The sequence below is a fragment of the Pelophylax lessonae genome (assembly GCF_965119305.1).
Source record: "Pelophylax lessonae genome assembly, chromosome: 1".
In the NCBI taxonomy this organism is placed as follows: Eukaryota; Metazoa; Chordata; class Amphibia; order Anura; family Ranidae; genus Pelophylax; species Pelophylax lessonae.
The window spans coordinates 643,726,668-643,753,866 of record NC_138768.1 but is presented as its reverse complement, the minus strand read 5'-3'; positions in this window follow the sequence as shown (position 1 = coordinate 643,753,866).

The window sequence follows — 27,199 nt, the reverse complement described above, 5'->3', positions numbered from 1 at the left end:
GACTTGCGTATGCGTTTGCTTCTGCGCGCGAGCTAACGGGGACAGGGCGCTTTAATTTTTTTTTTTTTTCCTATTTATTTTATTTATTATTTTTTTATTTTTACACAAAAAATGTTTTGATCATTTTTATTCCTATTACAAGGAATGTAAACATCCCTTGTAATAGAAATAGGCATGACAGGTCCTCTTTATTGTGAGATCTGGGGTCAAAAAGACCTCACAACTACACTAAAAAAGAAAAAAAAAAAAGCGGCCCTTTAAACCGGTTGCTAGGCAACGTCTTTTGATGTAGCTCCGGTCCTCCAAGACCATAGAGTTGAGTGAGGGCCATCTTGCCCTCACTCGACTTCCTGTCTCTGAGGATCCGGGACCGGATAGTTTTCCCCGCTGCCGGCAGGTCCGGTAAGCTGGGAAAACATCTGGAACGCGGCAGGAGGGGGGGGCACCTCTTCCCCTGCACCGTAAGGGTAATTCCACGGTGAATCCGCCACTGGGACCACCCTTATCTGAACGCCGACCGACCGCCGTTTCAAAAAATACCGGGGTTATGGGGGCTATCTGTTGCCATAACCCCAGTATTTAGTTTTTAATGGCCGACACATATAGTCGTTAGGCGGTCAGTAAGTGATTGCATGTATATGGCAAACAGGTGACGATGACTGATGGGGTGACAGGTGACGATGACTGATGGGGTGACAGGTGACAATGACTGATGGGGTGACAGGTGACGATGACTGATGGGGTGACAGGTGACGATGACTGATGGTGTGACAGGTGATGATGATTGATGAGGTGACAGGTGACGATGATTGATGAGGTGACAAGTGACGATGATTGATGGGGTGACAGGTGACGGTGATTGATGGGGTGACAGGTGACGGGCGATGGTCACCGATGGGTGACAGGTGACGGGCGATGGTACTGATGGCAGTCTCTGGTGACCGGTGAACTTTAGGCTACGTTCACATGTGAGCGTAGCGATCGCGGGCAGAATCACTGAGATTCTGCCCGTGATCCAGAAATCATTGCAAATTGCGGGGCGCCTGTGCGTAGCACCCCAAACGCTGTGCGATGTTGCTGGGATTTCCGCCTGCCAAATCGAGGTAACATCACGCAAACAACCCATGATGCCCCAAAGAAACTCTTGTACCTTTTATGGGCGTCATGCGATGTTTGCGCGATGTTACCGCGATTCGGCAGGCGGAAATGGCGGCAACATCGCACAGCGTTTGGGGTGCTATTGCTAAAAACGGGCAACGCACAGGGGTCCCGCAATTTGCAATGATTTCCGGATCGCGGGCAGAATTGCGGTGATTCTGCCCGCGATCGCTGCACTCACATGTAAACGTTATGGGTGTCAATTTCTGGGCACTGATGAGGTGACTGTTGGGTGACAGGTGACATTGGGGGGGGGGCTGAGGACTGTGTGGGGACCTTTATTAGTGTGATTTTACTGTGCTTTTACATTGTGACAGGTACACAGAGCAGTAACTCACTATTTCTAGCTCTTCTCCCCTCATACTGGAAACTGTATGAGGAGAGAAGAGCTAGTAACAGTCAGTTACTGCTCTCTGTTTACATTTTCTGATCGGCTGTGAATGGATTCACAGCTGATCACATAGTAAACAGTCACTGTCAGTGACTGTTTACTACTGCCGGTGACAGCTGTGTTCCTACGGAACACAGTGCCACCGACATGACCGCGCTGCGAGCTCCCAATCGTGCATGCGCGGTCATCTCCCGGGCGCCTCCATTGTGATCGACTGTGTCATTGGAACACAGCCGATCATGTGGGAAACAGCCACTCCCAGTGGCTGTTTCCCCCTGCCGGTGACCGGCTGTGTCCCGGGGACACGCCGACACCGGCAGTGCACGGCGGCGCGCCCGCAATCGCGCGCCTGCCCTGCATTTCCTGGGTCACGTCATATGACGTCCGCCCAGGATAATAGCCGCACCGTCCCGCCGTCATATGACGGCGGGCGGGCTGTAAGTAGTTAAGCAAAGAAACACTTCGGCGAAAGAAACCCAGACTATGCCAGCCACCCCAGAATGTGCTACCCCCATAAAGGTGGTCTAGCTTTATACTGTGATGAGTCCAATCAGATCCACTTAAAAAAAACAGAAGGGATCCGTCCCCTTCTGTCTGGGCGGATTGGATCAGAGGGACCATAGTGTAGAGGAGGCTGTGTCCATATCTGGTCTGCATACGCTGAGTGGACATGGACCTGTCATCTGCCCGCTCTGCTCATTTTGGCCCCTGACCGGTTACCAAATCGCTAAAGTGACTCCTCAAAAGGTTAGATACCCCTGCTGTAGGGGCATGAGTCCTGGATGGAGAGGTGCGCTGTAGCAGCCTTCCCTCTTTGTTTCGCTGCAGTGTGTGGCGAAGGGAAGGATTTCCAGGTGGAGAGGTGTGCTGTACAGTAGCGCATCAGGAGACCCGCAGGGAAATCATAAAGATTTCTCATGAAGTTGATAAAAGTGTTAAGACCGCCGCCACCATAACGGCTGGCCTTAACACTTTCATCACTGTGGTTGGCAGGTCTACTATTCTTCCTAACCTCCTCTGTGCTGAGAGCATGGCATCAATTCTAGGCTTTATTACTGCCTAAACTGGCAACAATACTAGGCTTTATTATCGTGTAAACTGGCACCAATACTAGGCTTTATTACTGCATAAACTGGCACCAATACTAGGCCATATTACTGCATAAACTGGATCCAATACTAGGCTTTATTACTGCGTAAACTGGCACCAATACTAGCGGCTATTACTGCATAAACCGGCACCAACACTAGGGGCTATTACTGCATAAACTGGCACCAATACTAGGGGTTATTACTGTGTAAAATGTTTGCTGAATTTGCTTTAAACTATAAAGAAAATCTTTTGGAGTTTTCCTCTTTCTCAGGTCTGAAGCAATACCTGATGAAGAAAGGAAAACTCTTGAAAGCTTGTCTTTTATGCATTAAGTTAGCACAAAAAAAAAGGTATCATTGCATACTGCATTACTCTCGTATTTTGTAACCTTATATACCTTTTTAGTTTTTCCAATGGTATGATATAATGGTAAAAATTATGAGTGCGCCCCCCCAGTTTTGACTGTGGTATTCTATGTGCCCCCCCATAATTTCTTCCTAGAGTCACCACTGGTGATATATACTACTGTTTAGAGAGGAGTTATTGCTGTATTGGTTATACATTTTGTTACTGTTTTTTAATGTCATTATTTATTGCTGGTTTTGTGGATTACCAGGTTCACTCTAACTTAGCTGCACAGAACTTAATTTTGTACTGTTATAGCCTAGTGAACATATACAGTCAGGTCCATAAATATTGGGACATTAACACAATTCTAATCTTTTTGGCTCTATACACCACCACAATGGATTTGAAATGAAACAAACAAGATGTGATTTAACTGCAGACTTTCAGCTTTAATTTCAGGGTATTTACATCCAAATCAGGTGAAAGGTGTAGGAATTACAACAGTTTGTATATGTGCCTCCCACTTTTTAAGGGACCAAAAGTAATGGGACAATTGGCTGCTCAGCTGCTCCATGGCAGGTGTGTTTTTCCCTCATTATCTCATTTACAAGGAGCAGATAAAAGGTCCAGAGTTCATTTCAATTGTGCTATTTGCATTTGGAATCTGTTGCTGTCAACTCGCAATATGAGATCCAAATAGCGGTCACTATCAATGAAGCAAGCCATCATTAGGCTAAAAAATAAAACAAAACAAACCCATCAGAGAGATGGCAAAAGCATTAGGTGTGGCCAAATCAACTGTTTGGAGCATCCTTAAAAAGAAAAAACGCACCCGTGAGCTCAGCAACACCAAAAGACCCGGAAGACCACAGAAAACAACTGTGGTGGATGACCGAAGAATTCTTTGCTTGGTAAAGAAAACACCCTTCACAACAGTTGGCCAGATCAAGAACACTCTCCAGGAGGTAGGTGTTTGTGTGTTAAAGTCAACAATCAAGACTTCACCAAAGTGAATACAGAGGGTTCACCACAAGATGTAAACCATTTGTGAGCCTCAAAAACAGGAAGGCCAGATTAGAGTTTGCCAAACAACATCTAAAAAAGCCTTCACAGTTCTGGAACAACATCCTATGGACAGGTGAGACCAAGATCAACTTGTACCAGAGTGATGGGAAGAGAAGAGTATGTAGAAGGAAAGGAACTGCTCATGATCCACAGCATACTACCTCATCAGTCAAGCATGGTTCTTATAGATTTTTTTGACTGGGTGACTAAAATAATAGACAGTGGAGGTGCAGTAGACATTGCATATCTAGATTTTAGTAAGGCTTTTGACACTGTCCCACATAGAAGACTTATCAATAAACTGCAGTCATTGAGCATGGACTCCCATATTGTTGAGTGGATTAGGCAGTGGCTGAGTGACAGACAACAGAGGGTTGTAGTCAATGGAGAACATTCAGAACAAGGTCATGTTACCAGTGGGGTACCTCAGGGATCTGTACTGGGACCAATTTTGTTTAATATCTTCATAAGTGATATTGCAAAAGGCCTCGATGGTAAGGTTTGTCTTTTTGCTGATGACACAAAGATATGTAACAGGGTTGATGTTCCTGGAGGGAAAAGCCAAATGGAAAAGGATTTAGGAAAACTAGAAGAATGGTCAGAACTCTGGCAACTGAAATTTAATGGGGATAAGTGCAAGATAATGCACCTGGGGTGTAAAAACCCAAGGGCAGAATATAGAATATTTGACACAGTCCTGACCTCAGTATCTGAGGAAAGGGATTTAGGAGTAATTATTTCAGAAGACTTAAAGGTGGGAAGACAATGTAATAGAGCAGCACGAAATGCCAGCAGAATGCTTGGATGTATAGGGAGAGGTATAAGCAGTAGAAAGAGAGAAGTGCTTATGCCGCTGTACAGAACACTGGTGAGACCTCACTTGGAGTATTGTGCGCAGTACTGGAGGCCATATCTCCAGAAGGATATAGATACTCTAGAGAGAGTCCAGAGAAGAGCTACTAAACTAGTACATGGATTGCAGGAAAAAACTTACCAGGAAAGGTTAAAGCACCTTAACATGTATAGCTTGGAAGAAAGAAGAGACAGAGGGGATATGATAGAAACTTTTAAATACATAAAGGGAATCAACTCGGTAAAGGAGGAGAGCATATTTAAAAGAAGAAAAACTACCACAAGAGGACACTGTTTTAAATTAGAGGGGCAAAGGTTTAAAAGTAATATGAGGAAGTATTACTTTACTGAGAGAGTAGTGGATGCATGGAATAACCTTCCTGCAGAAGTGGTAGCTGCAAATACAGTGAAGGAGTTTAAGCATGCATGGGATAGGCATAAGGCTATCCTTCATACAAGATAGGGCCAGGGACTATTCATAGGATTCAGATATATTGGGCAGACTAGGTGGGCCAAATGGTTCTTATCTGCTGACACATTCTATGTTTCTATGTTTCTATGGTGGTGGTATCGTCATGGCGTTGGCATGTATGGCTGCCAATGGAACTGATTCTCTTGTATTTATTGATGATGTGACTGCTGACAAAAGCAGCAGGATGAATTCTGAAGTGTTTCGGGCAATATTATTTGCTCATATTCAGCCAAGAGCTTTAGAAATCATTGGACGGCCCTTCACAGTACAGATGGACAATGACCCCGAAGCATACTGCGAAAGCAACCAAAGAGTTTTTTAAGGGAAAGAAGTGGAATTTTATGCAATGGCCAAGTCAATCACCTGACCTGAATCCGATTGAGCATGCATTTCACTTGCTGAAGACAAAACTGAAGAGAAAATGACCCAAGAACAAGCAGGAACTGAAGACAGTTGCAGTAGAGGCCTGGAAGAGTATCACCAGGGATAATACCCAGCGTCTGCGTTCCAGACTTCAGGCTGTAATTGACTGCAAAGGATTTGCAACCAAGCATTAAAAAGTGAAAGATTGATTTATGATTGTTAATCTGTCCCATTGCTTTTGTTCCCTTAAAAAGTGGGAGGCACATATACAAGATGTTGTAATGTTTACACTGTTCACCTGATTTGGATGTAAATCCCCTCAAATTAAAGCTGAAAGTCTGCAGTTAAAGCACATCTTGTTTGTTTCATTTCAAATCCATTGTGGTGGTGTATAAAGCCAAAAATATTAGAATTGTGTTGATGTCCCAATATTTATGGCCCTGACTGTACATTTGCACATTTATGTGCATACTGCAATTTACTGCAAACTGACAGTATATTGGGTTAATTTACCACTAACCAGTCCGATGTTTGCTTTTTAATACTGAACCTTAATTTTGTGCAAAGTATTTAAATTTGTGCTCGCAGTAGCAGTGCAGTATCCATTTGCTTGACCTGGTGTGGGTGGGGCTGAGATGGTTCTCACAGTCAAGGAAAAAGAACAGAGTACCTAATCTACCAAATAGGTTCTGCGCAGGGCAGAGGGGGTATAGTGCTACATACAATATTTGAATTTATGTACCTTTCATATCCCAATTGTTTGTACAACTAATTTTTGTTTTGAATATTGTAGCTTTCTTACCTTATTGTCAGACAAAGGTAAATTAGGATCCGTTTGTATTCTTTCCAGAATGTGCACATTGGAAATAGGTGGATTGGATTTAAAAGCCTTGGAAAACGAGAATGAGTTTCCTACCAGTTTTTTAATAAGTGGTATGTGTTTTTATTTTGTGTGTTTTTATTTTTTTTACTGGAGAAAAGCTGGATAATGTGACCCTGAAGCACAGATTTGTATGCCTCCTATAGTTCAAAAGGAATGTCAATAGAAGGAGTATTAAGGAGGAAATATTCCTCTTTTTTACCTTTTAGGAAATCTACAGCCTCATTCACTGCTTGTATATATTGTTAATCATTCAGAGGAAAGCAAGGGGTTTAGCAATCAGAGAATGACAAGAAATCATTACAAGATCATTATCAGACCATGGCACAGTGAAATTGTGGGCAGAGAAGAAACTAGAAAGGAAACTTTGGTGCACAAAAATATGGTCTATTTATAAGGGCTATTCATTAGAATTAGGCTAATATGTGAATGCCTTAGCTAAATGTGAATTTCTCTCCAAAGGTCAACTTATTTCCACTGGGAAAATAACTGGTTAAACTTTGTAGTATCTGGGGAGGATAACAAATTGCCAGAGGAAGTAATCCTATTTGGGGGTTGTTAAGAAGGAGATTTGAATTGCCACATGAGAATAGTGTTCCCTTTTGATGATGTTTCGGGAAGGAACGTATGTGTAAGAAGAAAGGCACTTGTTGGAAGTTAATAGTGTAATATACAATGATGATAACATTGGTAGTGTGGATGTACTAGTGAATGTTATATTCCACTACAGTCATACTTCTCCTATATGGCTCAAACTCTATGAATAAGCTCCAGGTACAACCTAGGAATGAAATGCGTTAGGTCGGAAGCATCAGGTGGTGTGGTTTGTGCATCAAACTGTTAAATAAATTTGAACAATGATGAGTGCCTTACCTAAGCTGATACGTTTCACCACAAGCTTCCTCAGGGCTACAGAGGCCTTTCAGACATTCTCGAGAATGTCTGTAAGGCCTCTGTAGCCCTGAGGAAGCTTGTGGTGAAATGCTTCGGCTTTGAGGACCTGCACATTCCGCTATCAGGGACATTTCTATTTTTTGTATTTTCAATATTCCTAATAGGAATATGTTTTATGTCTTATTATATTTTGTACAACAGTCTTTTAAGTATATGGATGTAATATATTTATATTTTTTTATACATGTGTGATTTCCGGTGTCTTTATAGTCATAGTTATAGTTAGAGTATAAAGGTGCTTCTAAAAAATTTGGACAGAACAAGTCCATTCAATACAGATCCTTTCCACCTACCGAGAAGGCCTTGGCTTTCACTGCTTCCCCAGATGTCATCAGTACCACCAAACCAGTTTCTAGGCAAATGCAATATTTTATGGTAAAGTCAGTGACAGCACCCCAATCCAATAAGACTACTTTAATAACCTGGCTATGAAATAGGCCAGACTAGAGGCGCAGGAATTCTCATCTGAAGTTGTTTAGATCTTGGTGAAGACCAGAAGATCATCCACGAATGCTACATATGAGAAGAGATGAAAGAAGTTTGTTTTGTTTGTTCAGCAAAAGATATATCTCCTGTGTCCCCTGCTCTAGCCAATATCCTGGACATTTTACAGTCAACGCTAGAGGTTGGTCTGGCATACAACTTGATCTAAGGTACAGATCTCTACCTTCTCTTTCACAGGCTGCAGATGGGTGGAAAAGCCAGTGACCAGATGCTTCTTGGATGCTTCTTGCCGGCGACAATCTATATATGACCTCAAAGGAAATCCTTGTTCCCTCTATGGGACTTAGGCTACGATCATCTGAAAGCACTGGAGCCAGCACCCTTTGCTCCAATGGTTTCATTACCATTGAAGTTCTTCACGATAAAACTAGTTCTTCTGACAGCAACTACTTCAGACTGAAGGTTGTTGAATATTGCAACACTTTTCTGCAAGGGCCCTTTTGTGTCTTTTTTTTTTTCATAAATAGTGATACTATGTCTATCTCCAAAGTTCAATTTTTAACTGTAATCCAGTTTCCAGCGAAACTGGGTAGTAGCCCCTCCGAGTTTTTGCATGAGAGTCACTGATTGCACAGCAGGAAAACTTAATTTCCTTAAACATGGTACATTTCGTTACACAATGTACTTGGTCAAAAAAGGAAAGTGGACAATCTTTTAATTTAGCCATCAGGTTCTCAAGAGTGATCCACTACTGGATTACCATGGTGATTAGACTGGCATGTTGGAAGTAGGCCATTATGCTCTGAAACAAGACAGCTAGCTTGAAGTTCTTGTGTGGCCTTCATTCAATCTTACAAACTAGATGTGCGGTCAGCATGTTTGGGATCAGTTCTTTTTTTCTTTAAGCAGCTTTTCTTTGATTTTCAGTGTCTTTTTTCATGTGTTCCCTCTCACCCTATATTCAACTATGGTATAACCCATTGTGTGCTGACGTGAGATGGGCCAGGAAAACAGAAAATTGTTATCAGGTACTTACCATAATTTTCCATTTCATGTCCAATCGCATGTCAAATCGGATCCAATTGCAGGCAATGGCACTGCCCGAATTGGTGCAACACCGACTTTGCGGCACCACACCGATTCCCAAAAGTAGTTTCTGTGCTACTTTTGGTGATTTGGGGGGGGGGGGCGATTTCCGTAGACACCTGTGCAGAAACCCACACAGATGTCTGTGAAATCGCCCCCAAAGTCAGACTGAAATGCCGCCTTGAAATCGTTTGAGATCAGCTGAACTCGCACAATTCTCAGTGTAAACCTGGGCTACATAATAGTGGGCCTTCAAGCTCTAAACAGTAATTCCTGGCTGGGGTGAACTCACTGGAAATGCACTACATTTGAGTGAAACCCCATTAATATCACTATTTATATAACTCAGCTTTGTATGAAATGCATTTTTTTGATTACTGAATTAAGTGCAAATCTAAATAAAAATATTTAATGAATGAAATGTTTCTCTGTAAATTGTTTCTTTACAACTGTGGTTTCAGCAGCTTTCTATAAACACATAGACTATCAGAAAGCTTGAGAACACGATGATGCTAAAGTAATGTTTTTTTTATAATATTATCTATTGTTCTCTTTGTACTGAGATTACTTTCTTTGGTAATGACATAAAATGCATCTACAATAAAAGCATTTTGTAGTAAACAAAAACTCTATATAATCCTTAATTAGCTTTGATGGTAATCATTTTCCTTTTTATCTGTGCAGTTTATAGTTTCTGTTTGACTCAGTAAAAGTACTTCAGAACTACTAATGCATAACAGTCATTGAATTCCAACTCCTATACAAGCCTGCCACACTCTGTCTCCTTGTTCCATTATGCCCCATTATAATTGTGACCTTTTATAACTCTTGAAGCAAAATGAAATCCATTGGTTCTCAAGGACAAACTGATTGAAAGCCAATAATATCTACTTAAATGGTAAAGTAATGTAGTATTAAAAAGATTTGTAATAACAGTCCTTAATTGCTTCCTAGTAGTTCTTGGAGTTTGCAATGATACATGCATTTTAATTATGCAATTAATGAGAAGAGAAAAGCATTTCCTGGCAGGTTATACCCTTGTAAGAGAGTTCAAGAGAATTTCACTTGACAGGATTTTAACATATGATCTGCCCAGTTATGCACTATAAGTGCTGTTGATCATGTTTATTTTTTTATTAAAATATTATATATATGTATATACATCTTTTTCCTGCTTGTCTTTCAGCTGGTGAAATACACTGCTCACAAAAAATGAAGGAACACTTCACGAATGAACAAAATGAATGAAAACCCATCAGATATCAATGGGGAAAAATATCATGCTGGATATCTATATGGACTGAGTAATGCGTTAGGAACGAAAGGATGCCACATCATTTGATGGAACTGAAAATTATCAACCTACAGAGGGCTGAAGTCAAAGATGCCCAGAAAAAAGTGAAAAAATGATGCAGCAGGCTAGTCCATTTTTCTGAAATTTCATTCCAGCAACTCAAAATGGCCCCCCATGCTTGTATGCATGCCTGACAATGTTTAGGCATGCTCCTGATGAGATGCCGGATGGTGTCCTGGGGTATTTCCTCCCAGATATGGACCAGGGCATCGCTCCTGAACAGGCTGAGGTGGAACCTGGCAGCGTCAGATGGACCGAAACATAATGTCCCAGATGTATTCTATTGGATTTAGGTCAGGCGAGCGTAGGGCCATTCAATGGCATCAATTTCCTCATCCTCCAAGAACAGGCTGCACAGTCTCGCTACATGAGGCCGGGCATTGTCGTGCACCAGAAGAAACCCCAGACCCACTACACCAGCATAGGGTCTGACAATGGGTCCAAGGATTTCATTCCAATACCTAATGGCAGTCAGGGTGCCATTGTCTAGCCTGTTGAGGCCTGTGCATCCCTCCATAGATATTCCCCCCCAGAACATCACTAATCCACCACCAAACCGATCATGCTGAACGGTGTTACAGGCAGCATAACCTTCTGCATGGCTTCTCCAGACCCTTTCATGTCTGTCACATGTGCTCAGGGAGAACCTGCTCTCATCTGTGAAAAGCACATGGCACCAGCAGTGGACCTGCCAATTCTGGTGTTTAATGGCAAATGACAATTAAGATCCACGGTACCAGGCAGTGAGCACAGGGCACACTAGAGGACGTTGGACCCTCAGGTCACTCTCAAGGTCCCCTAAGGACCTTCTATGGCAAACCTTCTGGTAATAGCATGTATATTGATGTGCTATCCTGGAGGAGTTGGACTGCCTGTGCAACCTCTAAAGGGTCCAGGTATAGCCTCATGCTAGCAGTAGTGACACTGACCCTAGCCAAATGCAAAACTAGTGAAAAACAGTCCGAAAGGATGAGTAGGGAAAAAAAATGTCATTGGCCTTTACCTGTAAAACCATTCCTGTTTTGGAAGTCATCCCATTGTTAGCGCATCTAGTGCACCTGTTGTTAATTTCATTAACACCAAAGGAGCAGAAACTGATTAACAACCCCCTCTGCTACTTAATTGACCAGATCAATATCCCAGAAGTTTAATTGACTTGATGCTATACTCTGATTAAAAATGGTTCCTTTAATATTTTTGAGCAGTATATATATATATATATATATATATATATATATTTATAAAGATATATAGGGAGATTTCCAAGGGCTCAGTCCATTTTAGTAATTTGTTGCCCTTTTTATTTATCCAAATGTCAAGGTAACATAGGGGGAGATTTACTAGAACGGGTGCACACAAAATATGGTGTAGCTGTGCATAGTAATCAATCAGCTTCTAGGTTTGATTGGCAAAGCTTAATTGAACAAGCTGAAGTTAGAAGCTGATTGGTTATATGTACAACTGCACCAAATTCTGTGTTCACCAGTTTTAGGAAATCTCCCCAACAGTTTTCTGCCCATGCATGGGTTATTTAAAGAGAAGGTAAACCCTCCCCTGCAAGTTGTACCTATAGGTAAGCCTATGATAAGGCTTACCTAAAGGTACTGTAAATATCTCCTAAACATGTACCGTTTAGGAGATATTTACCTTACATGCAGCCAGTGACGTCATTGGCGCATGCGCTCTGAAGGAACGGCCGCTCGTGCCGTTCCTTCAGAGTCCCGTGCCGTGACCGTCGGCTCCTGCACACGTGCGCGGGAGTGACGTCACCGCGGCTCCGGCCAATCAGATGGCCGGATGCCGTGATCCCGGAAGATGGGCGACTGGACATGTCGCCCGTCATAGAGGTAAGCGGGCGGCACGGCGGGGGCTCGTTCTAAGGTAAGTATTTCATAATGAGCTAGTATGCGATGCATACTAGCTCATTATGTGTTTCTCTTTCAGGGTGAAGAAAAAAAATAAAAAAATATGTGGGTTTACAACCTCTTTAAAGGATAAGTTCACCCTGGGAAACATTTTACATGCTCCACCCATTTTTAGGATGTAACATGTAACATGTGTTGGCTCCTGCACGGGCTCGGCAAGCCAAGCCCTCTTTGTGACAAAAGTATGGGGAGAAGTTTCCTATACCAGCTGTCACTTTTTGAAAAGAGTGTGGCCAGGCTGGGCTCCACCCACACAGCTGCTTTATTCATTTACAGAGTTCTGTGAATGAATCAAATACAAGTACTAGCATCCTTTGCAGATATCGGCTTGCAATTCTCAATGAACTACTTTGTACCACAGCTCTGTTGAGCGCTTTGGTAGCTCATTAACTCATTGTATGATGTATGGGCAGACAGCTTACACTGACAGTCTGCAGGAGTCCTGAATGGCACATTTTACCTACAAAAAAGTGTATTTATTATTCATTTTTAAAACTATGAACTTATCCTTTAACCAGTTCCCGACCGGCCGCTGCTTATTTACTGCGGCATGTGGCTCTGCTAAGCAAATCAACGTAGGTCTACATTGGTCACGAGCAGGCAGCTCAGCAGCGGGGAAGTCGATGCATGGGTCAGGCGGCTCCAATTGCCCCGCTGAGAGAGAAGAACGGTTAGCTGTTGTAAAGACAGCTGACCGTTCTTCTCCCTGGAATGATTATTATGCCCCTGTGATCCTTCTATATAGGATCACAGGTCTCTATGATCATTTCAGAAGCCACGCCACTCACAGTTAGAATCACTCCCCTAGGCTCACATTTAACCCCTTGATCACCCACAATGTTAACCCCTTCCCTGCCAGTGTCATTATTACAGTAACAGTGCATATTTTTAACACTTTTTATCACAAATATGTAGCAGAAAACAAATGGGCCTAAAATGTTAAAAACATTTTATTTAATTTTTTTTGAGAATGTCATATAGCAGAATGTGAAAAATATTGTTTTTTTTTTTCAGAATTGTTGCTCTTTTTTTCTTTATAGTGCAAAAAATAAGAATCGCACAGGTGATCAAATAACCCCAAAAGAAAGCTCTATTGGTGGGGGAAAAAAGGGCATTCATTTTACAGTGTCGCACGACCGCGCAATTGTCTGTTAAAGTAACGCAGTGCCCAATCGGAAAATATGGCCTGATCATTAAGGGGGAAAATCTTCCGGTCCAGAAGTGGTTAACTACAAACAGAAATGAATTTGAGCCTTCTGGGCTATTTTGTTATAGTGCTCTGTGGATTTCACATTAGGACACAGTGGCCCCAGTCTCAGCCTTTCTGCTTAGGTGGGTCCTTCAGTCACCACACTGGACCTGTTGCCTGTTCCCATACAGACTGCTACTTGCGTAGCTCACACAAAACATTGTGTTCAGATGGGGATTGCCTCTGTTCATTCACCATTTCCAACTCTGAGACATCAGTCAAGTTAGGTGACCCCTCTGTGTAGGTTATAAGGGCCTGGCCTTGCATTCTCCATGCGTCAGAGCACAGACTGACTATGGAATAGTCTATTTTGTGAGAAACACCCAAATGACTTTAATAAGCTTCACAAATGTTCAGGGACCCTTCCCTGATGAAGTACTGGAATTGAGTGTGTTGGCTGAGACTAGGGGGAGCCGTAATGTCACCCATTCTTCATGTCACAATGCTTTGGCTAGCAATGGGCTGCTAGAACAATCCACTGACAATGGGTGGAGGTTACATGCTCCCCCCTTCTTGGAAACACTAGGATCTCTTCCAAGTGGAAGCAAAGGCAGGCATCCCAGCAACATTGTTTTGTTGCTATGATAAAAAGAAAAGTAGCACAATACAATGTGCTCGTATATTCTGCAGTAACATTTATAGTTCTAAACCTATTACTGGTTACATTTGGAAAAATCTATTATTTTTTATCATTTGCTGCTTTTTAGTGCTGCTGATTTCATGCAACTTCTTTGAATCCACTTACTATGAGGGGTGTTCAAGTCAAACCACGACTTTTGAGTTTATTTAACCACTTGCCTACTGTGCACTTAAACCCCCTTCCCATCCAGACCAATTTTTAGCTTTCAGTGCTCTCACACTTTGAATGACAATTGCGCGGTCATTCAACACTCAACCCATATAAATTTTTCGTCCTTTTTTTCATAGAAATAGAGCTTTCTTTTGATGGTATTTATTCACCGCGGGGCTTTTTATTTTGTGTGCTATAAATGAAAAAAGACCGCAAATTTAAAAAAAAAAACGTTTTTTTTTTAGTTTCTGTTATAAAATTTTGCAAATTAGTAATTTTTCTTCATAAATTTTGGCCAAAATGCATACTTCTACATATCTTTGGTAAAAATAACCCAAATAAGTGTATATTATTTGGTCTGCGTGAAAGTTAGAGAGTCTACAAGTTATGGTGCTAATCATTGAAAATTGATCACGCCTAATGTACTGACAGCCTATCTCATTTCTTGAGACCCTAACAAGCCAGGAAAGTACAAATGACCCCCAAATGACCCCTTTTTGGAAAGTAGACATTCCAAGGTATTTAATAAGAGGCATGGTGAGTTTTGAAGTTGTCATTTTTCCCACAATTCTTTGCAAAATTAATTTTTTCTTTTTTTTTTTTTTTACAAAATTGTCATATTCAAAAGGTTATTTCTCTCACATGGCATATGCATACTTACAACTACACCCCAAAACACATTCTGCTACTCCACCTGAGTATGGCGATACCACATGTGTGAGACTTTTTTACAGCCAGGCCACATACAGAGGTCCAACGTTGAAGTAGCACCTCCAGGCATTCTCGGAGCATAAAATACACTTTTCATTTCTCAACCACCTATTACATTTTGAAGGCCCTGGAGCACCAGCACAATGAAAAAGCCCACTAAATGACCCCATTTTGGAAAGCAAACACCCCAACGTATATTCACGTCATTTTTTTCCAGAATCTTTCGGAAAATGTGGAAAAAAAATGAAAACGCATTTTTTTTACACAAAGTTGTCCATTTATAAGATATTTCCAACACATAGCATGTACATAGCAAAAATGACACCCCAAAATACATTCTGCTACTCCTCCTGAGTATGGCGATACCACATGTGTGAGACTTTTACGCAGTCAGGTCACATACAGAGGCCCAACATGCAAAGACACATAGCATGCACATACCATGAATTACACCCCAAAATACATTCTGCTGAGCAAAGGGTAAACAAAAGCTTACCTGTAGTTTTAGAAGCGCAGTTGTCCACAGGAGTTGAGTCCAGGCAGCAGGCAGGGACCTGGTCAGCAACAGTGCATGCAATTCTCCAGGCAAGGATACCAGTCCAGTGTCAGTGCATGGAGTCCAGGTCCTGCAGGCAGAAGTAGGGCCTCTGTCGGGATAGAATGGGGACAGGGGTAGAGGCTTCTCCCACCCAAATCGCTTTGAAGCCTCCGGGATCCAGACCCTAATCTGAAAAGAAGAAAAACAAAAAAAATTGTTTTCTTCATCCAGAAAAACAATTCTGGTCCCCTCACATATGCGAGACCCCTGTGGTATGAATCCCACTACTTCAAGAGGCAGGCAAAAATCGTGGTCAAACAGTCCAGGGTCAGTTCCAGAGCAGGTAGAGGTAGGTACAAAATCAGCAGGCAAAGGCATGGTCAAATAACAGTCCAGGGTCAGTTCCAGATCAGGCAGAGGTATGAACAGAATCAGCAGGCAGAAGCATGGTCAAAAAACAGGCCAGGGTCAGTTCCGGAGCAGGCAGACATAGGTAAAAAATCAGCAGGCAAAGGCGTCGTTGAATAACAGTCCAGGGTCATTTCAGGAGCATACAGTGGCATAAGGGGTGAAGGCGGAGGACTATGTTTACCATACTAATAATTTAGACTAGTATGGTAACGGCGGAAACAGTCGTCTACACAGAGGCCTGGTTGGGAAGGACATTGGGGACAATAATAGCGGGTGTCTTTTCGAATTCCTGCCTTGGTACACACCCTACATTTTTTGTGCCGTTTTTGGTCTCTTTGTGTGGGAGGGATTTTACTGGGAAAATGGCGTTCAGACAGTCTGCTTATTACGTCAGATTGAATGTTTTCTGGTGGGCCGTTTGGAAATATGAGGGTTGTGAAGATTTCCTCCAGGTAATAAAGGAAGGGTTGGGGGCTTTCGGTGGACTTGCGGTATAAAATGTAGGAATAGTATGTGGCCAAATGAAAAATATAAATTGCTACTTTTTTTGTACCAATGGTATGTACGTCTTGTGGGTAGATAGGGTTCCATCATTTGGTCGTTGAAATCCACTTCCCCCATGAATAAGTTGTACTCATGTACACATGTTGGCTTTCGGATTGGGCCATTCCTTCGTCGGGATTCCACATAGTTGTCATTGTGGATCGAAGACAACATGTACACGTCTCTTCTGTCCCTCCACTTCACAGCCAGAACTTCCTCATTTCTCAGACTCGCCGTCTCCCCTCTTCTCAGCTTGGTGTTTACTAGCCTTTGAGGAAAGCCTTTCCGGTTTTTTCGGACCGTGCCACATGCAGGAGTCTTCTTTCTGTGAAGGTTTCGGAACAGGGGCAAACTGGTGTAGAAATTGTCTACGTACAGGTGGTAGCCTTTTTCAAGGAGAGGGTAAATGAGGTCCCAAACAACTTTCCCGCTTGATCCCAAGTAGTCTGGACATTCAGGGGGATGCAGCTGGGTGTCTTTCCCTTCGTACACCCTGAAGGCATATGTGTACCCTGTGGCTCGGTCACATAGTTTGTAAAGCTTCACCCCATAGCGGGCCCGTTTGCTGGGAATGAATTGTTTGATGCCCAGCCTGCCGGTAAATTTAACCAGGGACTCATCCACACATACATGTTGGTCTGGGGTAAATAATTGAGGGAATATTTCCGAAAAATAATTTAGAAGTGGCCGAATTTTGAATAGCTTGTCAAATGCTGGGGAATTTCGGGGAGGGCACTGGGTATTGTCGTTAAAATGGAGGAACCTCATGATCATCAAATACCTGGCCCTGGGCATTACTGCAGAGTAGATGGGCATATGGTAGATTGGTTTGGTTGACCAATATGCTTGCAGTTCGTTTTTTTTATTGAGTCCCATGTTGAAGGTGAGGCCTAAAAAGATCTTGAACTCCTCCACCGTTAGGTCTCTCCACTCAAAGGGACGGGAATAAAAAGATGTGGGGTTACTCTGGATAAATTGTTGTGCATACAGGTTGCACTGGGCCACAATGGACGTCAGCAGGTCCTCCGTAAAAATTAAACGGAAGTAGTCTATTGGGGCAAAGTTCTCCGTGTTGACCTGGACTCCTGGCTGGGCAGTGAAAGGGGGGATGATGGCTTCTCCTGAGTTGGGAGGAAGCCACAGGGGGTTCTGAAGGGCATAGGGAAGGCTGGCGTTGGTCCTAACCCTTTGGGGGCGAGGTGACACCCCACTTGAGCTTGGCCTTTCTTGCTGAGGCACTGTGGTGCTGGTGGATGGCACTGCGGAGCTGGTGGATGGCACTGCCTCCTCCTCACCAGAACACCTTAGTTTGGCAGGTGGGCAGTATTCTTCCTCGTCGGAGTCGGTCTGCGTCCCGCTGCTAATGACCGGCTCGTAATTTACTTCGGAGTCAGACTCTGACTCCGAAGATTCCGAATCAGAAAGCTCCCTGTCCATGTCCCCACTGATGATATTGAAGGCCTCCTCGGCTGAAAATTTTTTTTGCCATCGTTGGTGATGGGCACGGTGAGACTGATGGGCACGGTGAGACTGGCTCACTGATGGGCACTGTGATGGGCACACTAATGGGCTCTGTGGGCACACTGATGGGCTCTGTAGGCACACTGATGAGCACACTTATGAGCACTGATGAGCACGCTGATGAGCGCTGTGGGCACACTGAGCACTGGGCACACTGATGAGCACTGGGCGGGCACTGATGAGCACTGGGCGGGCACTGATGGGCACACTGGTGGGTACTGGTGGGCACTGGGCACACTGATGAGCACTGGGCACACTGATGAGCACTGGGCACACTGATATGCACTGGGCACACTGGTGGGCACACTGGTGGGCACACTGGTGGGCACTGGACACAATGATGATCACTGGGCACACTGATGGGCACACTGGTGGGCACACTGGTGGGCACTGGTGGGCACTGGTGATCACTGGTGGGCACTGTTTTACACTCACGATCTCTCCTCTCCTCACACTGCAGTCTGTGTGTGAGGAGGGAGAGCTGACAATGAGTGATGATCTCAAATGTTTACATTTGAGATCATCTCTCATTGGATGCCTCGATCGTGACGAATGGCCGCTGTGATTGGCCATTCGTCACGATCTGTGATTGGCTGTGTCCAAGGGACACGGCCAACACAGATTATCCCCGGTGCGCGCTCGCGGGAGCGCGCGGGGAGTCTGTTACTACCGAGGCAATAACAGATGATCTCATATGTTTACATATGAGATCATCTCTTATTGGATGCCTCGATCGTGACGAATGGCCGCTGTGATTGGCCATTCGTCACGATCTGTGATTGGCTGTGTCCAAGGGACACGGCCAACACAGCTTTTGCCCGATGCACGCTCGCGGGAGGGCGTGTTACTGGGAGGCCGTTTAAAAACGGCCTCCCGAAAATTCAAGTCCGCGCTGCAGCCGTATATAGGCTGTAGCGCGGATGTGAGCAGGTTAATAAAAGAACAATGCAGTGAAAACTTTTTATGACTGGAAAGCTTTTTTTTTTTCTGGTTCAAACATTTTATTGGAGAACAAAGTAAACAGGTAACAACAATTGGTAAACAGAGTGACAAGATAAGTATAAGCCAGATGCGCTAACAAAATAATTGCTACAGTAACCATGGGTCAAACTTAGGAGTAGGTGGATAAGAGGCGACCAGGGGGGCTGTGGCAAGGACTCTGCAACCGGACTGGAAAGCTTTGACATAGAAAGATTTGTCAGTATGCCTGAACTATCCTAGGACAACCTGCTTCACTTCGTCATCAGTGCTGAAATACTGACCACCAAGGAACTCTTTTAGGGGTCCAATCAGGTGGAAATCACTCGGAGCAAAGTACAGGCTGTAAAGGGGATGTGGCAACACCTCCCAGCCGAGTTGCTGTAATGTGCACGTAGTTCAGTGAGAAGTAAGAGCTCGTATGTTGTGCTGGAGAAACAGTGCAACCTTAGTTATCAAATCAGGCTGTTTTTTCCACAGACGTGTATGCACATCACTCAGAGCATGACAGTAATATTTATTGTTAATAGTGGCACCACTGGGTAGAAAATCCACACAGAAAGATTCAACTCTTCTGCAATTTCACGGCAGGTTATGCATTGATTATCCAGGATCAGGTGTTCCATGCGGTGAATGTTCACAGAAATATAAATAGAAAAGACAGAGCGCACCGTCTCCTTCTGTAAAACAGTTTATTGTTTTAAAATTAAAAGATAACAAAGTAACACTAAACACTCACATTCTGTTCAGAGAACAAGCATGTCTATGTGAAACTGTAGTTACTCTCCCATGTGTAGGGCTCCAGGCTGGATCCAGGGTAAGCTGAAAGCCAAAGTTCTCAGTGCAAGCCGCCCGCACACAACAAGGATCCTCTAATCACCTGGAGACTCGATTTAGATACACATCCAAGTGATCCTTGAGCAGTGCCAGCTGGTATCTGACACTGAGGTTGCTATGACAACGTGTTTCAGAGGGTGTGGTCTCCTTCTTCAGGTCTGCCCAATGTTCTCAAGGGGGCCCTGAAGTAGAGTCATTCATATGGTTATTACCCCATTCCATGTCAGACAATAGGCTTGGTTAAGCACAATTTTAATGGTTTAGGATCAACTCATTTTGTTGGGGTTTAATTGGCTCTTACAGACTGATTGAACTCTAGCGCCGTGTTGGTATTTTTTGTTTAATTTATTTTTTTTTGTTTAATTTATGTTCACAGGAGTGACTGCTGTGGGCTGGGAACCCCACGGTCGGGATTGTCACTGACAGACATACGGTCATGTTTGAAAAAAATTACACCATTCAAATGTCTTACTGTGGATGAGTATCTCATCACTGAACTGTGCTTGATGTCTTCTGTAGATATTTGCAGGTTTTACGCCTTCATTCACAAGAAACTTCATCACCACATACTGTTCCATGCCCACACTAACACTGTTGTCTGCTATTTTTTAATGCCTTGGACTGGTCTCCGACATGTGCGCCGCCTATTGTAAAGTAATAGGACACACTTGCCACTTACTGCTGCATGTAGTACTGCAAGTCCCAGTTTGACTTGAACACTCCTCGTATCTACATATATGTATTCTGTAAATGTCTGCATGGCTTTTCTGAGGAAGGATTTACCAATTTGGACAACAGAGGGTCATGCTTGCATAATGTGTGTGAGTGTGTGTGTGTGTATGTGTGTGTGTGTAAATTATAACTTAGAATCTCTACTGTAAGCCTAAGTGAAGGGGTGACAATGCAAATACACAACTGGGAGAAAAGGATAGAATGCTTTCACCCCTATGCCAGGAAGTGTCTAAATGAGGATTTTCATGGCAGGACCATTATGTATTATTTTAATAAAAGATGCAGAGAAAAAAAATTATTTTGATATTAATATATATAAGCTTATTTGATATTTTAGTAACTGAGTTTGCATTTACTTTAAGGTGTCATTTTAAGAGCATTTTACACCTTCAAATGTTTTTACTGTTTTATCTAGGTATTCGTTTTATTCCCTGTGCCCTTACCTTATAATTATGGGCTCACATGTCATGGCAGCAGTCTGTATTGTCAAAGTTGGTCGATTTTTGTCCATGGTTTGCTAGCCTATCCCTAACTGCCAAAGGAATGAGACAACTGCCTGTTCTTGGTTACAGCATCCGATACATACTTGCCATCTGCTATTAATCACATCACAAACGTGAAGGTGCCAATGTAATTTAAAAAAATATTCCAGCTGCATGGTGAGCTCTCTGTGTGTCTGTGAATGTTCTACCTGCTTGGTCTGTGTTAGATCAAATTATTGTTAAGCTCTGACCAATAGACTGGGAGACCCAGGTATTGTGGGATATGTAGATTCTTCAAAGGAAATGTCAGTTCTTAAACTACAGACAAAGGTCATGTAATTATCTGTGCAGTGCCATGCCACATGCCTCACAAATCTATACAAACAGAAATTGCTGACAAAAGAATGTAAAGATTTACTTTACTATAGGCTGTGTGTACAGGCCAACAAATGACATGAAACGACATGATCAATGCATTCAAGGTGCAGATAGGAAGGTTTATAATGCTTAAAGCTAAATTTTAAATTGTTGTTTTGCTTCTGTAATCTGCTAGCAGTCATGTTTTCCATTTGTGCATTCAGTTTATTTTCTCTTCTGTTAAGAGTTATTTTGCTATAATTCTAATACCCACTCTTGTCCTGGGTCACCAGAATCCACATCTCCACGCATCCTTCTGACAAGCCTGTAATGAAGTGCTATAAAACCTGTCTGATGAAGTACACCATGCCATTTGGTAGTAGGAGTACTTAATATTATCTTTTTTAAAGCCTTGCTTGTCACAAAATATTATATATGTAACTAGGATTTCAATAGTAACGCTGCCAAATGAAATATAAAAACACATTCTAGACAGAAACGTGTATATAAATATTGTTAAAATCATTATAAATAATGTATTGGTTTAATTGAAACATGATCAAACTAATATACATCTACCCTTAAAACATTTAGGAAATAAAACAAAATGTATTTGTATCACATTCTATTTTGACATTTAAGTACATCATAGGTTTTTAAATCAAAAAAGCATTAGCATGTCAGTTTAATCAAAAACACAAAAATACACGGTACAGGTCACAAATGCCTTTAGTTGCTAGGAGGCAAGTGGTTGTACTGCTTCATTGGTTGCTAGGATGCAGCTGGCTACCAGTTTCCTGGCAACCAAGCAGATCTCTGCCTGCTGGCTTGATTTACACTGTAAAGAAGCCAGTGGGCATCCAAAGTGATGTCATTGACAAAATATAATAAATACCTATGAGTTCAGAAAACGTTACCAAACAGCTTGCTGGCATTTAGCAGCCAGCCCATCAACTATCTGCTGCAGAGTCTGTTGGAAGATAATTGCTGTGGCAGGTCATTGTGTTTGCAATGTTGTGTTATTGGAATCACCATTGATAGCATTAGGCGTAGCATTAGAGGTCACAGGGGTCGCTATTGCAACCATATGTTTAGCTCTGGGGGGCCCGTGGCTCCCTGCTGTAGTCTTAAATGCTTTATTTTCCCTCACAACATTCTGAAGACAAAATCATGTTCCGATCTGCCCTTCGTCCCTAAACCTCAGCCCACATCCCTCCCCCCTCTCTCATTGGCTGGACAGTGAGCTGCTCCTTTGACACAGAACAAAGCGAGGCAGGGGAGAGCCGGGACAAAAACCTCAGTAATTAGGTAAGAGACATTGCTATGCTCAGGTCACTCATTCAACCTCCAGAAGATTGACCAGGCCATTTTTTGCAATATGTCACTGCCTTACTTTAACTGTAAACTGTGTGGTCGTTTAACACTTTACCCAAATAAAATGGATGTCTTTTTTCCCCCACAAAAAAAGATTTCTTTTGGTGGTATTTGGTCACCTCTGCATTTTTAATTTTTTTTGCGCTATGAACAAAAAAAGACACACAATTTTGAAATAAATTTCTGCTATAAAACATATCCAGTAAAAAAATTGAAAAGATCTAATTTCTTTATCAATTTAGGTCAATATGTATTCTGTTACATATTTTTGGTAAAGAAAAAATCCCAATAAGTGTACTGTATATTGATTGCTTTGTGAAAAAGTTATTGCGCCTACAAACTATGGGATATTTTTCTTTATTTATTTTTTTTCCCAATATTGGTGGCGATCAACGACTTTTAGTGGGACTGCAATGTTGTGGCAGACAATTTAGATGCAAACTGACACTTTTAACACTTTTTGGGGACCACTGACATTATTACAACCATCAGTGCTAAAAAATATATACTGTCACTGTACTAATAACACTGTCTGGGAAGGGGTTAACATCAAAGGTGATCAAAGGGTTTAATGTGTTTCTAGCCAGTGTTTGTGTACTTTGAGGGAGGTGATTTTTCTAAGGGAAGGCAAAGATCCGTGTCCCTGCTTTGCAGGAACAAAGGATCAGTGCCTTCCCTATTGACAGAACAGTCATCTGCCTTGTGTACATAGGGTGCCGACAGACATTGGGTGCCGGCAGACTCCCGTTGTGAGCATGCACGTGCCCTACCTAGAAGAGCCAGATCACGTATATATGTGCAATTCAGGGCACAGCTGATGCCCTGTAGCAGTAAAAGTGGTTAATGAGTCTCAGCTTGGAACAGACAGACTGCCCCCCACAGCACCTAGCCTTCCAACAGCTACAGTCAGAAAAGTTTTTTTTTTTTCCCCAATAGAATTTATTGAATAAAATTAAGATTACAAGAGATAAGGAGTGTGAAAACATGTGGGGGATCACGCTGGTTTTCATAATTTTTACAAATACAATAAACATTTGCAAAAGAGTATAATTAGATGTAAACAATACTATTAGAGCCCATTCAGACTAGCGCAACACGACTTTGGGGGGCGACCTGTGAAGTCGCGTGCACCGCTGTGCACCGCGACTTCGGCACGACTTGCAGAGACTTCACATAATGGAAGTCTATGCAAGTCGCCTCCACTTTGCCCCAAAGTAGTACAGGACCCTTTTTCTAAGTCGGAGCGACTTGTGTTGCTCCTATTAGAACAGGTCCTGTGCTAATCAATGGACCGCGACCGAGCGCGACTTGTCAGGCTGACAAGTCGCCTGACAAGTCGCGCTAATGTGAATGGGCTCTTATTGTCAATACATTGGTAGTAATACATAGGTATCTGGAGAGCATACATTGTAGCGACTTAATGAACGATTTGGGGACTGGAATGGGCAAGGATCTGTACAGGTATAGCAGCTTGGGCAGGGTACACATCTTAAAAGCAGCCAATCTCCCAGACCAAGTTAGTTCAAACTTGGAGAGGGATTGGAGTTCCGCAGACATTTGAGATTTAAAGGGGCCAAAATTGGCCTGAAATAAGCCTTTAGTTGATCTGGTGAGCTTAATACCTAAATAGATCACGCCAGAGTCGGACCACTTGTATGGGAACGAGCGCGTAAGAATGTTCCTTGTTGTGCCATCCACTCCTAAATCTAATATAAGGGATTTATTTTCACTTACTTTATAGAGAGATATGTCGCCAAATTCTGTAAGGATATGCTTAATACGCGGTAAAGTAATAGTAGGGTTTGATATCATCAAGATGACATCGTCCGAGAACAGACTAATGCGGTGTTCATGAGAGCCTACTGTGATGCCTCTGATATGAGTATCAGTCCTTATTTTTTGTGCCAGGGGTTCTATAGCCAGGTTGAAAATGAGAGGAGACAGGGGACAACCCTGTCTTGTCCCATTAGTGATGTCGAACGGCGTGGACAAGATATTGTCTACCAGGACCTGGGCCGAGGGGTTGGCATATAATCATGCCATGATAGCGGAGTGCATTGTGCCAACTATGCCGAAGCGCCTCAGCACCTCCTGTAGCTAGCCTTTAATGAACCCTGTCAAATACCTTCGTCCAGGGAGAGGAGCAGAGAAGGCGTTCTGGTGGTATCCGCGGCATGGATGACGTCAATGAGCCGTCTAGTAGCGTCCGCTGATTGCCTACCTTTGTTGAATCCTGATTGGTCCTTGTGAATGAGTAAAGGTAAGTATGTCAATAATCTAGTGGCCAATGTCTTAGCGTATATTTTTATATCCGTGTTTAACAGGGATATTGGGTGACGTGTTTGGGTCTTTTCCCGTTTTAGGTAATGTAATGATAGTTGCCTTGAGCATTTCTGGAGAGAACAAGGAGGACGAGGCTGCTTCATTAAAAACTGTGCATAGGTGTGGAGCTAGGATGTCTTTGAGCTGCTTATAATATTCGTTAATCATGCCATCTGGGCCAGGGGATTTTCCCGAGGGCAGGGACATGATTGGGGATACTACTTCGTCTACAGTAAAGGGTGTATTAAGTTGCGCTACTTGTGCGGGTGTCAGCGTGGGGAGAGTTATGGAGTCCAGAAAGGTGCTTATGAGCTCCGGTGTAGGAGAGGATGATTGTGCCGATTGGAGGTTGTAAAGTGAAGAGTAGTAACTGCTAAATGCATTTGCGATGTCTCTAGGGTCTTGGAGTGCAACCCCTGTGAATGGGTGATTGATGGAGTTAATTGGCCTTTCAAGCAACTTGCCCGCCTTGTTGCTAGTGGCATAATACTTTGCTTTATTTTTACGAAGGTTGCGTTCATAGGTGTCCAGTAGGTGAGATCTGAGTTCCTGTCTAAGTGCAAGGAGCTGTCTCTTAAAGGCTACAGAGTGGGTGGACTGGTTCTGGAATTCTACCAAGGCTATCTCTCGCGTGAGCCTGTTGATATGTTGTGACCGTTTCTTATTTGTTCTATGCTGTAGTTGCATAAACACTCCTCTACTAAATGCCTTATGGGCATTCCAGAGGACTGCGGATCACGATACCGACCCCACATTGGTTTGGAAGAACTCTGACACAGATTGTTTAAGCTTGTCAGCGTTTTCAGGGACTTTAAGTATGTCAGCTCTTGCCCACCACGGTTTAGACGTGGGAGCAGTGGGTGAGATGGTAAAGGAAATGCTAACCGAAGCATGATCCGACCAAGTTATAGGGGCTATCTCGGAGTCCGCAGACCTCTGAAGAATAGCTTTATCAGTCAAAATGATATCCATGCGTGCATACGTATTATGAACAGCTGAATGATGAGAGAATTCCCTATCAGAGGGATGACGACACCTTCACACATCAAAGAGTTCATTCTTGCGAATAAAACCTTGCAGGGACTGTTGAAGTCTGGTGGGCCTGGCAGAAGAGTCCAATGTTCTATCCGGTGGTAAGTTAAAGTCCCCACAGAGTATCAAGGGTCCTTTCTGGGCGGATCTAATGGTTTTGATTGTGCGGTTTAGAAACCGCAATTGATGGATGTTAGGGGCATAAACAGAGACTATGGTCAGAGTGAGTCCATCTATTGAACAAACCAGGATGAGGTATCTCCCGTTGGGATCTGCAGTGGAAGATATGAGAGTAAAATTCAGCACCTTGTGAACAGCGATCAAGACTCCCTTCCTTATTTTGGGACATGAGGCCATAAAAACGGTGGGGAAGTCCTTATGCGTGCAGGTGGGTGCATGGGATTCCAAAAAGTGAGTCTCTTGGACACATACTATCTGGGCCTTGCAGTGTGATGCTGTCTGTCATAGTGATGCCCGTTTGGCCGGATGGTTCAGGCCATTAGCGTTCATCGACAGTATTTTAACCGTCTTTGAAGGACAAGGGCCTGCGTGTGGTGTAGCTACTCACAGTTCTGGGGTCCTCAGGCTGCATGCTGCAGGGAAAGGTAGAGGTCCGGAGAAACTTGAGGTAGGTGGTGGTGACGGAGCTGTGGAAGTTGTGGATCCTCCCGTCGTCTCTTGCATAGGTAACAGACTTGACTGTCGTGCTTGCGACGTGCATCATAGGAATAGAAAAAATACCTGCTTGAAGGGGAAGGGAGAGACATAGAACAAAAAACCAACAGGGAGCAACAGAAAAAAAAAAAAAAAATGGAGAATGCTGGCATAAGTAGCCATCTCCTGGTGGGGGTGAAAACAGTTATTTAGCCAATCTGGCTAGGTGGCTCCAGGCGTTGCCACTGCGGCGGACAGAGATCCAGCGTGCGGTAAAAAAGAAA